Source organism: Lissotriton helveticus, chromosome 7 (genome assembly GCF_964261635.1).
Source record: "Lissotriton helveticus chromosome 7, aLisHel1.1, whole genome shotgun sequence".
NCBI classification, from domain to species: Eukaryota; Metazoa; Chordata; class Amphibia; order Caudata; family Salamandridae; genus Lissotriton; species Lissotriton helveticus.
The window spans coordinates 961,663,942-961,679,929 of record NC_136068.1 but is presented as its reverse complement, the minus strand read 5'-3'; the positions used below and the strand labels follow the sequence as shown (position 1 = coordinate 961,679,929).

Here is a 15,988-nt window from a genome sequence, read left to right as displayed (position 1 = left end):
CCCTCACACCCCCTCACCCTCACCCACCCTCACCCTCACATCCCCTCACCCTCACACCCCCTCACCCTCACACCCCACACCCTCACACACCCCCTCACCCTCACACCCCCTCACCCTCACAACTCACACACCCTCACCCTCACACCTCCTCACCTTCACACCCGCTCACCTTCATAACCCCTCACCCTCACACACCCTCACACCCCATCACACTCACACACCCACTCACCATCTCACACCCCCTCACACCCCCTCACGCTCACACCCTCACACACCCTCACACCCCCTCACCCTGACACAACCTCATCCTCACACCCTCACCCTCACACCCCTCACACCCCTTCACTCACCTTCACACCCTCACCCTCACACACCCTCACCCTCACACACCCTCACCCTCACAACCCTCTCACCCTTACACACCCTCACTCACCCTCACACCCCCTCACCCTCACATCCCCTCACCCTCACACCCCTTCACACCCTCACCCTCACACCCCCCTCACCCTCACAACCCCACACCCTCACCCTCACACACCATCACCCTCACACCCCCTCACCTTCACACCTTCACACCCCCCTCACCCTCACACACCCTCAAACCCCATTACCCTCACACACCCACTCACCATCTCACACCCCCTCACCCTCACACCCCCTCACCCTCACACATGCTCACACCCCCTCACCCTCACAGTACCTCATCCTCACACTCTCACCCACCCTCTCACCCCCTCACACCACCTCATCCTCACCCCCTCACACCCCTCATACCACTTCACTCACCTTCACACCCTCACCCTCACACACACACCCTCACCCTCACACCCCCTCACCCTCACAACCCCCTCACCCTCACAACCCCCTCACCCTCACACCACCTCACCCTCACACACCCTCACACACCCTCACTCACCCTCACACCCTCACCCTCACACCCCTCATCCTCACACCCTCACACCCTAACACTCACACCCTCACCCTCACACCCCCTCACCCTCACAACCCCTCACTCACCCTCACACCCCCTCACTCACCCTCACACCCTCACCCTCACACCCTCACACCCCCTCACCCTCACACCCCCTCACACACACACACCCTCACCCTCACACCCTCACCCTCACACCCTCTCCCTCACACCCTCACCCTCACACACCCTCACCCTCACTCACCCTCACCAGCATAGCATAACGAAACATAGCATAACATAACAAAACACTGCATAGCATAGCATAACAAAACACAGTATAGCATAGCATAACAAAAAAGCATAGGATAGCAAAACACAGCATAACAAAACAAAGCATAGGATAGCAAAACAAAACATAGCATATAAAAACAAAACATAGCATAGCAAAACACAACAAAGCATAGCATAGCATAACAAAACACAACAAAACATAGCATAGCATAACAAAACATAGCATAACAAAACAAAGTATAGCCTAACATAACAAAGCATAGGAAAACAAAACATAGCATAGTATAACAAACCATAGCATAGCATAACAAAACACAACAAAACATAGCAGAACAAAACATAGCATAAGATAACAAAACATAGCATAACATAACAAAACAAAGCATAGTATAACAAAACATAGCATAACATAACAAAACAAAGCATAGCATAAAAAACATAGCATAGCACAGCAAAGCATAGCATAATAAAACACAACAAAACATAGCATATCATAACAAAACATAGTATAGCATAACAAAGCATAGCATAGGAAAACATAGCATAGCATAACAAAACATAGCTTAGCATAACAAAACACAGCATAGCATAGCATAACAAATCAAAGCATAGGATAGCAAAACATAGCATAGCATAGCTAAGCATAACAAAACATAGGATAGCAAAACAAAACATAGTACAGCATACAGCATCACTCAGAACCATCACAGCATCACTCAGGGGCACCACAACATCACTATGCGCTACCACAGCATCACTGAACTCCACAGCATCTCTCGTTCGCCATCACATCACTCAGCGTCATCACAGCATCAATCTGTGCAACCATTCAACAACAACTGGTTCAAATATGTTCTCTCAATGTTTCAAGCTTTATTACAAATGTAACAAAAAGATGTTCATATTTCACGTCTGTTCTTGGATTTTCAGCGCAATAAAATACACTGAACATAATGTTCACAAAAGTTATTTACAAAAGTTTAAGATATTGCCATTATACATTACAATAACTTTTATTTAAGTATTCATTATTAAAAATAAATAAAAGCCATTGTTATTTGTAACATCAATACATGTATGTCACGTAAATACAACACATATTGCATTACAAATGCTATAGGTGTCACATTTGCGAAAGTTATAACTATTGGCATTGTAAATGACAAAGCTATTAATTTCGCTATTTTCAAAAACAAAACATAAATAAAAAATGTGTCATTTACAATACCAATAGCTCAAACTTTCTTAATGCGAGACCTATTGCAATGCAAATGCTTGTTTAGGACTTGTGCCCTGCTTATATTGCCAAAGGAGTGCTTTCATTTCAAAGCAGTAAAGTGAAGTGCCCATTCCTTGCAGTGGAGGCTCAGTGATGAATCTAATGTCAATGGCTGCTTTGCCATTTTGGATTCACATTCTCTAAATAGCCTAAGACAAGCAATTCAGAAAAGCACAGGGCAGGGGCGGCTGGATGGCGCCTGCCTGCTAGGAAATCCCTCAACCATTTGCACGGTCTCCCAGTCCCACCGTGTACTCACTCACCTGTCTCACCCTTCACTTTGCATCATTGACACTTCAGGAAGGTTCTCATCATTACAGCTTCACTACATCATGACTGCGACCGCCGCCTGCTCCTGCATTGATCCTTAATACAAGCATCACCTTTTTGGTCGTCTAGGGTACCAAGACAAGATAAAAGATGCCCAGTTACTTCCTCCTGAGCACTGATTGGATGGGCATTGGGAACATTTAACTGCATGCCCTTCTCAAACCTCCCTCCCCTCCCCCCGTGCTCCCTGCCCTTGTCGTGGCTTCAATGTGTCACAGAAAGTACATGTGCATCAGATATGCTGTGGGAGCCCTGGAGCTGGGGCAGTAATGAAAACTGCAGTCATGCATTACCTTCACAAACTGATGATGCACAAGGAATGTAGAAGGCTGCTCATTTATGGGCATTGATGCACCAAGGAAGCCACATCCGGGTTACCAAGAAGTGCAAATATCAAAAGCAAGGGCTGCTGTCCGTAGTGAGTTCCCATGTGGCTGTGTACTGAGAACCTAAGTGAGAACTCTGCATCCTTGATGAGATGGCAGCCCCTTATAGCTGTAGCTGTGTTGGGAGAGGGGTGGAGGACCTGCTCCCATGGATGTCTTGCAGGCAGTGTTTTTTTGTGTGGTGTACAGGGGTTTTCTTGTGGATCGGTCTGTTTCCCCAGGAAAAAGGCAAGCTCATGTTTCTTCATCTATTTGTCCTCCTCTAAAGCAAGGATCTGACCTTGGGGGAGCCCATGATCATTAAATAATGTAATCCCTGCATTATTATTATTATTATTATTAATCGGGTTTTATAAAGCGCAAACAACCCGGAGGCCTCGTAGCGCTAAGTACCGTCATACTAGAAGGGAAGGGTTTAAATGAACAGATAAGTTTTCAGATGAGGGATGTGGTCTATGTAATAAGGGTTTTTAGTGAGTTGTAGAATGTTTTAGGACATTTGTTGTGTTTTTGGCCAGTTATGTTGGCAGTTGTGTTGGTCCAGTAGTAGACCAGTTTACAATCTAAGGGCATCATTATGATGCTGGATGTGACCGCCCGGTTGGCGGTCAGAAAGTGGTATGTTTACCTGGTGGCCTATGCTGCAGCTCAGGAAAAGCGCTGCAGCACAAGCCGCAGTGTAAACATAGCTCTGTCTGAACATCCATACACCGTGTGCCAGGCACCATGGGGTGATTGGCACATGGTGCATGGGTATGTGTGGAGGCACCACATGTGCCCCCAGGGCCACTTTAAAGAGGCCCACGTGGGACGAGGGCCCTGTTTGGGGCCCCCAAAGTCTGTTTCTGACAGCCTTTTCATGGCAGTTGGACAGCCATGAAAAGGCTGTCAGAAAGGGACATTGTAATCCCGACGGTGGTGCCTGCCTCGTCACTGCCTCCATTCGGTACTATGATTCTGACCGCTGCCCTTTCGGGATCAGTAGATCCTATTGGCGGCAACGGTCTTTCCACCCATCCTCTGCAGTCTGACCGCCTGCACTGTAATGCGGTGATCAGATCGATGGCCGGTCTTTCAGGTGAACCGTCACTGACGGCCCTATCGGTGGTGGTCTGCCTGACATCGTAATAAGACCCTAAGTTCCTTGGAACAATACATAATGGTATTGAAATAATGAACATTTGGGCTCCTAAGTTTCAGACAAATTAATGTAATTGGGACAATTTGAGTATGGCTGACACTGAGACGTAGGGCCTTGTGCAAATGTGCTTTGCATTCAAAAATACTGATATTCGCATAATCCAAAGGTTTGACACCACTTAAGAGCTTTTCAAACTATTCAAAACCCCATTATGAATGGCACACAGGAGGAGACAAAAAAAGGGGCATCCCCTCCTATTTTCGGTTTGGGTTGAGACTTCATTTGTGATTGCAAACCAATGATCACTTACCAACACTCAAGTGGGGTGGTAACTAATTTGCAAAAGGAAACCTGCCCCCACATTGGAATCATGTCTGTTTCTCGAGGGGATGGAAAAAGTTGGGATGAACAGACAGTGATAGAGAGGACCATTTGAAGAACCAGGTTATTTAAGACCCATCGGCCCCAGGGGCACGGCCAAAGTCTTCGGGTTCACCTGTCTTAGAATACAGAGACACGGGATACTTCTGAGTGGCGTCAAGAAATAGAAATCATCACGGTATGAGTTCTCAGGAGACTGCTCAATTTTACAAAGCAACTCATCCCTTTTTATGCCAAAAATCACATTCCAGACAAATACCTAACATTTACAAATTGTCCAATCACATGTATCCACACCAGAGGTATCGCATGACCGTAAAACCCACTTTTCAGTTGCCCAGCCCATGATCAATCATCGGTCAAACCCAACATTCTTCTTTAGACAGGTCGAACGAACCCATAATAAAAAAGGCCACAACCCAATCATAAATAGACCATAAAGAAAGGAGCAGAAACAGGTGAGAGTAGGATAAGGCATATTTGTGTGCAGTAAAACTTTATGATGTCCCGTACTCTGATCCTTAATCTTGATCAGCTAAAGGGCAGGAACTGGTTTAACAAGGTCAGCTTCAGGCAACAGGGTCAGTTCACTCAGGTCAATCAGGAGTCAGCACGAACTCGAGCTAAGGTGTACATGTCCTTAAAAGACTAGTTCAGCCACAGTCATCGGCCTATGTGAGGGCAACCACAAAATGGCTGCCGTACACAAAATGGAGCCCAAGGGTTCAGAACGAAATCCCTAAATACAAAGTGAATCCATCGGTCTAACATGATGAAAACACTCATACTTGCCGCACTAACTAGTTACGGTACGTTAATATCAAATTTGTAACAAAACCATGACCTTTATGGAACAGGTTCAGAATTCACGGAACCTCACATTGCCTGCTCGCTCAATGTTTTTTCAAATGGGAAAATTTTTGTTTTAAAGCAGCACCTGAACTCAACACTGTTTTCTTTTTTGCAAAACAAACGCAAGGAGGAATGTCTGCTCTGTCTTGTCATCAGTGTATGTTGATGTCATGAGCGTGGATGAAGTTTGCCAGAGGCATCATGTATCTATCAAAGAGTGTGGGGCCAAGGGATGAACCTTAAGGCACTCTGCAGGTGAGTTTCTGGGTTTCCGAGGAGTAAGGTGCCTGGATGACAGCTTGTGTTATAACAGCTAAGAAAAAATTATCCAGTGGAGAGCGGGTCCTTGTATGTCAATCTTTTGTAGGTGCATGATAAGTATGGGCTGTGAGACCATGTCAAGTTCTGCACTATAGATCCACCCATGATACATTGTGGGCATTTTGGAATAATTTCATGACAAACAATATCATGGCGCCCACCTCATAGAAAATATGTGGACAGGTGCATGTTATGGTGGGCACACAAGCACAACACATGACATCCTCGGAATACTACTGAACCTTTCTTGCAAATATATTAATATATGATTATACACTAATGTTAGTTATATATGGCTGTGCTTTGATAAATAATCAAACAAGGCAATAGTGAGAGGTCTAATTAGACTCTTCAGCAGGGTGCAAAATCAAATCCAAAAGCTGGATAGAAAGCAAAGCATCACAGAGAACAGCAGCTACTGTGAACTCTCCTTACAGTACACAGGCTGTCAGCATCTAAATCTGCAAGTTTGAACTAAGCCTCAATTAAAGGGGTCGTAGTGAAAACCACGGGATATCCTGATATCATGGTGATAATATGGAAGGCACTGAAAGAACAAGGAGTGCTATAGATATTGAAGGGCGGACCTGCTGTGGCATAACACAACAAAAACATGAAATTATCGTGAGGCCCATTTGGTCCAACAAACACGAAGGAGAGTGTTAGATATGTAAATCATGAAGGTTTATTAACAGATCAGCAAAGTTACAATGCATAGCATTCACATTTGTGATAAATCAGTAATCAATACATGAATGAATTAGTCAATATTATTCAAAGCACATACAAATTGCAAACACAAAGATAAACTGTTTAAAGTTGTCATAAAGTAAATTGAAGGAGGCTTGACTTCCCATGAAGGTAATTTGTTTAATTGACTAAGTTAGGAAAGTCGGGAAGGCTGGAGAAAAGGCAGGCAGAATGTGTCAGCAAATAAAACCCCAAACGGCAGAATGAAATACATATTAAGTAAAGTAAGTCAGGAAGAGATTTGTTAAGGAATCTCTCCCTTTCGGGATCTATGAAGTAAATCAACTCTTCTGAGAAGATTGAAAAGGATATTTGAACTAACTAACTCACCAATCCATAGTTTAAATATTTTCTTCTATGGTAACGGATAACTCTTTATGATTTCCTTGAAGGGGAACCAATTAGGATCAAACATGTTGTGATGATAAAGGTTTCAGGCTTCCTTTCCCCCCACCACACAATTGAGTCTCTGCTGCATGACCTTTGGCTAGATATCTGAAGCAGGCTTATACAATTCGGTGAGAATGTTCCCACTCGCAGACTCATTATTTCATTATATGAGGAACATACAGAGATAAATATTCACATGGAAACTAAACAAAAAAAACATTTTAATTAACATTGGCATCTGAACACAAAAGAGGAAAAGTGCACAGCAGACAGAAAACATGGCAACCAACGTGAGCCATTTTAAGTTTAGGCTTACATTAAATATGGTCAACTTTAGGTGAATATCACACAATGAATAATGATGCGTGATATCGATTAATGCAATTACTTAAGTACAAAAACATTTAGAAATGGTTGTTCATTCCAGTGTTTGGCAGCCACGTGGGAAAAGGTGCACCCACAGCTCCTCTTGTTGTGAATGCAAGTGGTGTGGGCCAGGCTAAAGGACATGGAGCATAGTTGTCTGGTGGGTTGGTGGAAGTTAACTTTGTAGTTGAGGTAGGTAGGGCCCAAGTTGTTGAGGGCTTTGTAGGCATGGGTGAGAGTTTGAACTGGCAATGCTTGTTTTTAGGGAGCCAGTGTAGTGCTCTGAGGTGGGTGGTCATGTAGGCTTGTCTCAGGAGGTTGAGGACATCTTGCTGCTGCATTCTGTATGATCTGGAGTCTGATCAGAAGTTGTGTGGTGATCCCTACATAGAGAGTGTTGCCGTAGTGCAGGCAGCTGGTGATGTGTGCCTGGGTGACTGTGCGTCTAGTGTCAGTGAGGAGCTACTTGAACGTTTTCTTCAGCATGACATAATATTGATGCATACAATATTGAAACACAAAAATATAGGAAAAAAAATCAATGGAAAAAATATTGAATTCATATACTTAACTAGTACAACTGCAAATATCGAGAACACAAATATTGTTGTTAAAAATATCGAAAATAAAATATTTGGAAACAAAAATATTGTCACCTTTCAATAAACATACGCTATGTCAAAAATATTGATTCATATAATATTGACTACAATCATATAATTAAGTTATCATTAATAAATATTTTTAAAAATCACTTTTTATGTAAAACAATGATGTGAAATAAACCTGGAACAACCCCTAAAAAATATAAGCATTAACTACAAACATTTAGACAACAACCTAAATATTAATAAATATTTACATATAAAATTAATATTAGCATAAAAAATTATCAAGCTATAAATCATACATTAAAAATAAACCCTAAATTAGCGTTTTCCATAGAAGGACATGACTGATAAAAAAAAGAAAACTAAAAATTAAAGAAACCCTTAAAATCAAAGTATAAACAACTTTAACCAACAAAATCAGACAAACAATAGAGTAGACAATATAAAAGGCACACTAATTTGAACAATGAAGGGGCCAATTACGATCTTGTTCGGAAAGCATTGTAACTGAATCGGTTCCTGAATGCTTTCCAAACAATTCGGATTGGGGGATTCCGACCGTGCGATTTTGATGCATCTGGATGCTTCCAGATACGAGTCAGTCGGACTCCCATTGACTTCTATGGGAGCCTGTGTTCCGAAAACGAACAAAGGCTCCCATTGAAAAAAGAGGTGGCTGGTGAAAATTGTGCACCCTGTGGCGGGCATCCCATGGTGCCTGCCACACTGTACATGATGTGGGAGAGGGGACCCATAGGTACCCCCACAGGCCTTATTCCGAGGGCCCTGGGTGAAGGGGAGCCTGCTATCAGCCCCCAAAGACTGATTCCCGCAGCTGATTCGTTCCAGAGAAACCAAATCGGAATGGCTGTCCGAATCAGTCATCGTAGTCGCTCGCTCGGAGTCCATAGAGCTATACGATTCAGCTTTGGAAAGGCTCAACCTGTCCGAATGCCTTTCGGAACCAATTCGGACAGCCCTTATGATAGCCCAAAGCATATTATAAAATAAACTACCAAAGTCCAAAATCTAAACTAACACAACAAATAATTTTTTCAAATAAAATATTTTGGTACATCAGTCTAAAAATTAAATAAAAGTTAATGAAGATTCAAATAATAAAGTGATATATGCATCTTTCACTAACTAAAACAAACAAAAAACAAACTCAACCCATCACTTAAATAATTACAACACGTAAACCATACAATTCCAAATAACAATCACATAATATTTACACAGACAATAAAATATAACATTTACCAACCAAACTAAATACAATAAATAAGACTTAGCTGCTGATCCTCTAAAACTTAATAATATTATCCCCCCACCCAAAAAAAGAGCCAAAATAAAATGAATCCAATAAATGTCCCCTGAAGCAGTCCAAAATATATATGAACTATAAAAAAATGAAAAAGTGTTTAATAAAAAGAAATGCTCCAAGAAACCCCCAAAATGGAAATGAAAATAAAAAGCATTGTTTGATTACAAACCAAAATTGATTTGCTTTAAAAAACATAACAACAAAAGGCCCCATTAGGATGGTGGTGCTAGGACTGGCAGCCAGTGGTGCGGTGGTCCCGCACCACCAATTGGGATGCGACTGCCACCCTGGCAGTCGCAACCTGCATCTTTAATATTACGGCGGGTGCAGCTATAAGCAGTACCCACAGCAATGCCAAAGAGGCATGTTGTGCATTGCCATGCACAATATGACAGGCACCGCGTGGTGCCTGGCACTTTGAGCATGGCAATGTAGGGGGGTACCATAGGTATCCCCCAAGGGCAGCCCCCCAACCCCTGGGGTCCGCAACGGGTCCCTAAAACAATTCCCGCCAGCCTTTCCATGACAACATCGCCGCCATTAAAAGGCCATCATGTTACCCCATGCTAATATGGCTGGAGGTGCCTAGGCACCGCCACCATATTAGTGCCCCAGTCTGCCTGGCCGGCAATCATAACAATTGCCGACCGGCGGAAAAGGGGTTTCACTCTTTACGATGTCATGGCAGTCGCCACTGCCAGCTCGGCGGTGGCGAACGTCACAACATCCAAATGAGCCCTTAAAAGTCCCAATGTCCAAATGTCACGCTCGTAGACAAATACTTATTATGACCTTATTATGCCTAGGTGGTCCATGGGACTGCCGCAGGCATGGTGGCGACTGCCGCCACACTGCGTGGACGCCTGCAGTTGTGGTCGGACCACCACTGAACTGTTGCCACTGCCGCGGATCAAGGATCCCTCAGCTGTCTGGCTGCGGTTTGATGCCAAAATATGCTGGCGGTGCTGCAGCGGCACCGCAGAGCATATTTTGAGTTGAAACTGCCATGTGAAGAACCCCCGGCAGCGGGCTAGTGATGAGCCCAATACACCTAGGGAATGGAGGAAAGTACATGATGCAATAAAGGGGGTTTCCATTAAGGCAAGTTTTAAACGAATACAATATAATTATGTTCACATGGCCGACCTCTCACCAAGAAGACTCTATGCTATCTACCCTGACAGGGCAACAAACAACCTGCGCTCGATGTGGCGGTGTGGACGCATTTTTTTTGCATCTTGTATCGCATTGTTCTGTTATTGCAACCTACTGAGCAAAGGTATTTGCCCATACCAAATTAGTAACTGGGTGGGTGGTTCACTGTGTGCTTAAGCAGTGTCTGCTGGGTTTACTTCCAGACAATCCCAACAAAAAGTTGAGCAGGAGATTCACGGTGTTAGGATTGACAGGAGTCAAATGACCTATAGCAATTTATTGGTTGAGTGCTAGACTCCATATGATTCGGGCTTGGAGGACTGACTTGATAGAATTGGCAGGATCAGAGGAGGTGCACATGCGACGGACTGTAGGCAACAATGGGGTGGTGGATTATCTGTTCTCCTCGGATGGGGGTGATGCAGATGTTGACAGAACTATTGGAGAACTCCACGCACTCTTGAGAGTAGGATACACATGTGGAAACCATGCCTGGAGTGGTGCTGGCAGATAAACAGTTACACTGTCCATAAACACTCCACATTAGCCACAAAGTGGGTTACATAATGTACCACTTTTGGGGACTCGTTGAAGTTCTTCTTCATGCCAAATGTCCAACTGTATTTGGAAGCCGGGAGAGTTATGCTAAGCACACAAGCCTTGATTTCAATGTTTCTACTGGTTATTGATGAACAATTATTCCTATGTTTGGTGAGTACCTGTCGATCTACACAGGTTGGTGGAGATATAATTAAAATTGAGACATGATGTGTGATGACAATAAGTTAAACTGTTGTTGGCCGATGCTTGTCACTGCTAATTATGTTGTGTGATAATCACAATTGTTGAAATGCTAATGAAAACAATTAAAAAAAATACAGCTATTTTATTATATTTATTCACCAACATTACTAATGAATAACACAAACTATTTCTACTACATAAAAATAAAATTAAAACAAAATATTTCAGACAAAAAATTATACAATTATATAATCACAGTCCAACATAAACCATTTTTAAAAACTGGTTGGACACTAAAGGAGTGATATTTACTATTCCCACACCAATCGAAACTAATTTGGGGAAAGTGGTAGACACTAAAAGCGTGTAATTTGCTGTTCCTACTCCGACCTATACAATTTTGGAAAGGTGCTGGACACTAAAAGGGTAACATTTACTATTCCAACTCCAATCTATTCCAATTTGAAGAAGGCACTGAATGCTAAAGGGGTGAAAAATACTATTACCACTCCAATCTAAACCAATTTGGGAACATTGCTGGACATTAAAGGTATGACATTTACTATTCCCACTCCAATGTAAACCAATTTCAGGAAAGTTTTAGTCACTTTAAGGATATCATTTCCTAATACCACTCCAACCCATGCCAATTTGGAAAAGGTGTTGGACACTAAAGGGGTGACATTAACTATTCCCGCTCCAATCTACCCATATTGGGGTAAGGTGTTGGATACTAAAAGGGTGACATTTACTCTGCACTGTTGGTAGGATGGTAGCATCCTACTATTTATAACCATCTTCTAAGAAGTATTTAAGAAACTTGGGATAATATATGGTTTATGTTGTGTAACTAATGTAGACAGCAATTTAGGGTTCTGCATATTAAAAGAAGCAGATGAATGAGTTCTTTGATCAATATCAAAATATAAAAATATCTCTGGGAAAGATTTGAGGCTGTAAGCAAACAAAGATGACCAAGTAGGGGTTTTATAAAGTGGTAGTTCCCATGAGAAAAATCTAATGAGATTTTGGAGTAGATGCCTCACCCACAACTTGTCATGACATGCTTCATTATAGGCGAATATACACACAACGGTAGGTGAATACCACTGTGGCGAGTCTGCCAAGGTGGTATTCATCTATAGTGGTGTGGATATTTGCAGACAGCCAAAATGTTGGAAGAATGTGTAAAAATAGGGTTGTCAGCCTATCTGGGAGGAAATGGCTTGTTGCATCCTACTCAAGTCTGGCTTTTGCCCTGGTCACAACACTGACATTGCATTGCTTGAGTTGATGAAGGTCATAAAACTCACCTTGACAAAGGTAAGAATGTTGCCCTGATCACTCTGGATCTTTTGGCGGGTCACTGGCACTTTTTTCCAAATAAAGCACTGGTTGGAGGGAACTCTTAAAACCGACTGTTTGCCTTCTTTGTGCAGTAAAAGACTGACATGCTTGGAGTACAGTGAGTCCCTGTCATTCCAGGACCAACGGCATGTGCTATGCTAATTTACCTATGCCCTTAACTCCCCTACAAAATATACACCCTCTTGAGTCTATCATGCACCATGAAAGTTCAACATTATTTGGCATCTGGGCAGTACAAGCTATGCCTCAAACAGGTGAACCAGGCCCATAGCCAGAACTATGCAGATTGGGGAGCAAAAAAACAAATGTTTTCATGATGAAAACATATTAGCAAAACTGCTACAATGTACTGTGATTGAAGTACATGTACAGACATGTTTTTAAAGCATATTGGGCCACTGACATTGGTAAAAATAATAAAATGTTAAGATAATTTTGGGAGTTGTGGTTCTTCTCAATACAATTTGTGCAACTTAATGTCTAGCTGTTGGTAAAACATATTGGGCAGCAGCCTTGATCAAAACTGTATGAAATGTATTAGTAGAATCAGGGAAATGTGCATGCTGGGGTTCGCCCTTCTCCATCAAATGATTATTGTTTAACGGTGTTGTAAGTGTGCACTTCAAAGCACACTGTACCCGTAACAGTCAGAAGAGGATAAAAACACAACGTTGAAAGGGCTTTGCAGTACCTGTCATCCTTGGCATAGTTTTCTCCTAACTGTTTGCCATCCATTCTCCTGTTTTTGCTGGTTTTAGGTCTCTGTGCGTTTTACTACTGATAACAATTGCTAGAGTGCTTGTGCTGCCTCCTTTAAACATGGTAACATTGGTTTACACCACATTGGCAATTTTAATTTACATGTAAGTCCCTAATAAAGTGGTACTACGTGTACCCTGGGCCTGTAAATTAAATGCTACTAGTGGGCTGCACAGGGAATAAATTTAGACTAAATAGAACTATATTTGATTTTTGAAAAAAATGTCCAGCTGGACAGTTTAATATTTTGATAAGAATAATATACAAGGAGTTTGTCACAGAGTGTGGTGAACGTGGGACACCAGCCGATGTCTGACTAACACACTGGGGGGACACAAACGGACAAGGGGAATGGTAGGCAAGGTCGGGTCATCTGAATATCATTAGTCATAAACAGACAATCCACAATATACACATATGCATGCACAATTTTTGTCAACTATGCATTTAGTGCATTTTAGATCGACGACGTTTCGAACCATACATATAATCGGTTCATCCTCAGTACAGTAATATATGCCTAAAGAGAAAACAATTTCACTTTAACCCACTGTGTGGGAATCGATATGCCAAACAATACCAATAGGAAATAAACGGGGAGGGTAAAGAGGAAAGAGGGGGAGACATAAATAAAGATAAATCATGTCAGTTACAAGGTTCCATCTATCAACTGCATACGTTGTACATAACTCACACCATGCCAAAGTGTCAACGGCGGCAGAGTGTGGTGCACGGCTGTTACATGCAGTGCGCTTGGGGTTGTTCAGGGGAGGTCGGTATATTAGGTGGCGCATCATCCGAAGCAGTGATGGTAATACCGTGAAGGGTGTCACTGTGGTAAAAACAGTGGATGAGGTGAAAATCGTTCGGGCAAGTGGTGAAAATATATGCGGTTGCCTATGTCTCACGAGAACACCGCACGAAATACAGTGAGTCAAGGGATGTGAACCGGTGCAGGGGCAAGGGACTGTGAAAAATGGTCACGGTAGCCAGGAGCTCGGACGGGGGCTTACCGGAGGGGTAAGCTGACAATCAATCAGCGCAGAATTGGCGATTGGTTAGGTGAATTTCTATGAAAAGACAGAGTAGTGGTTACTTAAAAATGAAGATTGCAACGGCAGCAAACCGACCGCGTGGGAGAAAAAACTTACCACGGGAAGGGTCCGGTGTGAAAAACAAAAGGATCTATGGAGAAAAGGGAGTGATTACGATAGGGCAGCCGGAGGCAATTAACAAGTGAGTAGTCGCGCGCTGTGCTCAGAGGGCTTACCAAAGGGAACAATGCCCTGTTCAGTGGATCTGTTGGAGAAAAGAGGAGTTGAAAAAATAAGGGGAAAGTCTAAGTACAGGTGCCAGAAAACAAGAGAAAGAGAGACCGCAGTACATCACGGCGCTGGCAGTGGGCTTACCGAAATGAATGACTGATGCAGGTTCACAATGGGGGTCCTTGCACAACGCGAGATAAACTTCACGGGTGGCAAACTGCGGTGTGTGGCCGTTATGGGAATGAGGTTTCTGGTCACGTGGGGGTTAGTAACCAATGGTGGCACGGCAAAAAGTGTCGGCCATTTTGGTATGGGCGAATAATTCAAGCCCATCCAGGAGATGAGGGGATTGCAGTAAGTAACTGCGGGGGCCATCTTGGGTGTACTGGGGGCAACAGAATCGCGGTGGTAATAGCATGCAGCATGCAGGAGCAAAAACACGAGCAATGAAGCGCTAAAGTGAATATGAAGGGTGTGCTATTCAAATTACCGCGGTGAGAAGTCAGGCAGTGACATATAAACAATAAACAATAAAGCAAAGCAACACTAGGCAATGTCCTAATAAAGTGGTGAGTATAGTTAAAAGACATTTTGCAGGCCAACTCCAATTAGACAAACCTATGTTTGCATTCAAGAAATCAAAAAATTTGAGAGACCACTTGGTGCGTGCAGCATTACCTGCCCCGGATCAAATGGCTACAATCGATAATCTCTGGGGTCTCCCTAGACTTACTGGTCATGTAAAATGTGGCATCCACTGAACAGGGCATCGTTCCCTTTGGTAAGCCCTCCGAGCACAGCGCGCGACTGCTCACTTGTTAATTGCCTCTGGCTGCCCTATCGTAATCACTCCCTTTTCTCCATAGATCCTTTCATTTTTCACGCCGGACCCTTCCCGTGGTAAGTTTTTTCTCCCACACGGTCGGTTTGCTGCCGTTGCAATCTTCATTTTTAAGTAGCCACTATTCTGTTTTTTCATAGAAATTCACCTAACCAATCGCCAATTCTGCGCTGATTGATTGTCAGCTAACCCCTCTGGTAAGCCCCCGTCCGAGCTCCTGGCTACCGTGACCATTTTTCACAGTCCCTTGCCCCTGCACTGGTTCACATCCCTTGACTCACTGTATTTCGTGCGGTGTTCTCGTGAGACATAGGCAACCGCATATATTTTCACCACTTGCCCGAACGATTTTCACCTCATCCACTGTTTTTACCACAGTGACACCCTTCACGGTATTACCATCACTGCCAGTCCGTGTCGTACTTCGGATGATGCGCCACCTAATGTACCGACCTCCCCTGAACAACCCCAAGCGCACTGCATGTAACAGCCGTGCACCACACTCTGCCGCCGTTGAC

At 43.3% G+C, this 15,988-nt stretch overlaps 1 long non-coding RNA gene across 1 annotated transcript in view; it reads right to left on the bottom strand.

The window, feature by feature from the left end:
- The window catches only part of LOC144767157 (uncharacterized), a 378,397-nt gene extending 363,572 nt beyond the window's left edge, over positions 1-14,825 (bottom strand). The window contains exons 1-2 of the long non-coding RNA XR_013598082.1: positions 14,774-14,825; positions 2,747-2,878 (exon numbers count right to left, since the gene is read on the bottom strand). This is a non-coding gene — a long non-coding RNA (uncharacterized LOC144767157). The remainder of the gene's footprint in view (positions 1-2,746; positions 2,879-14,773) is intronic.
- Positions 14,826-15,988: the final 1,163 nt, after the last annotated feature.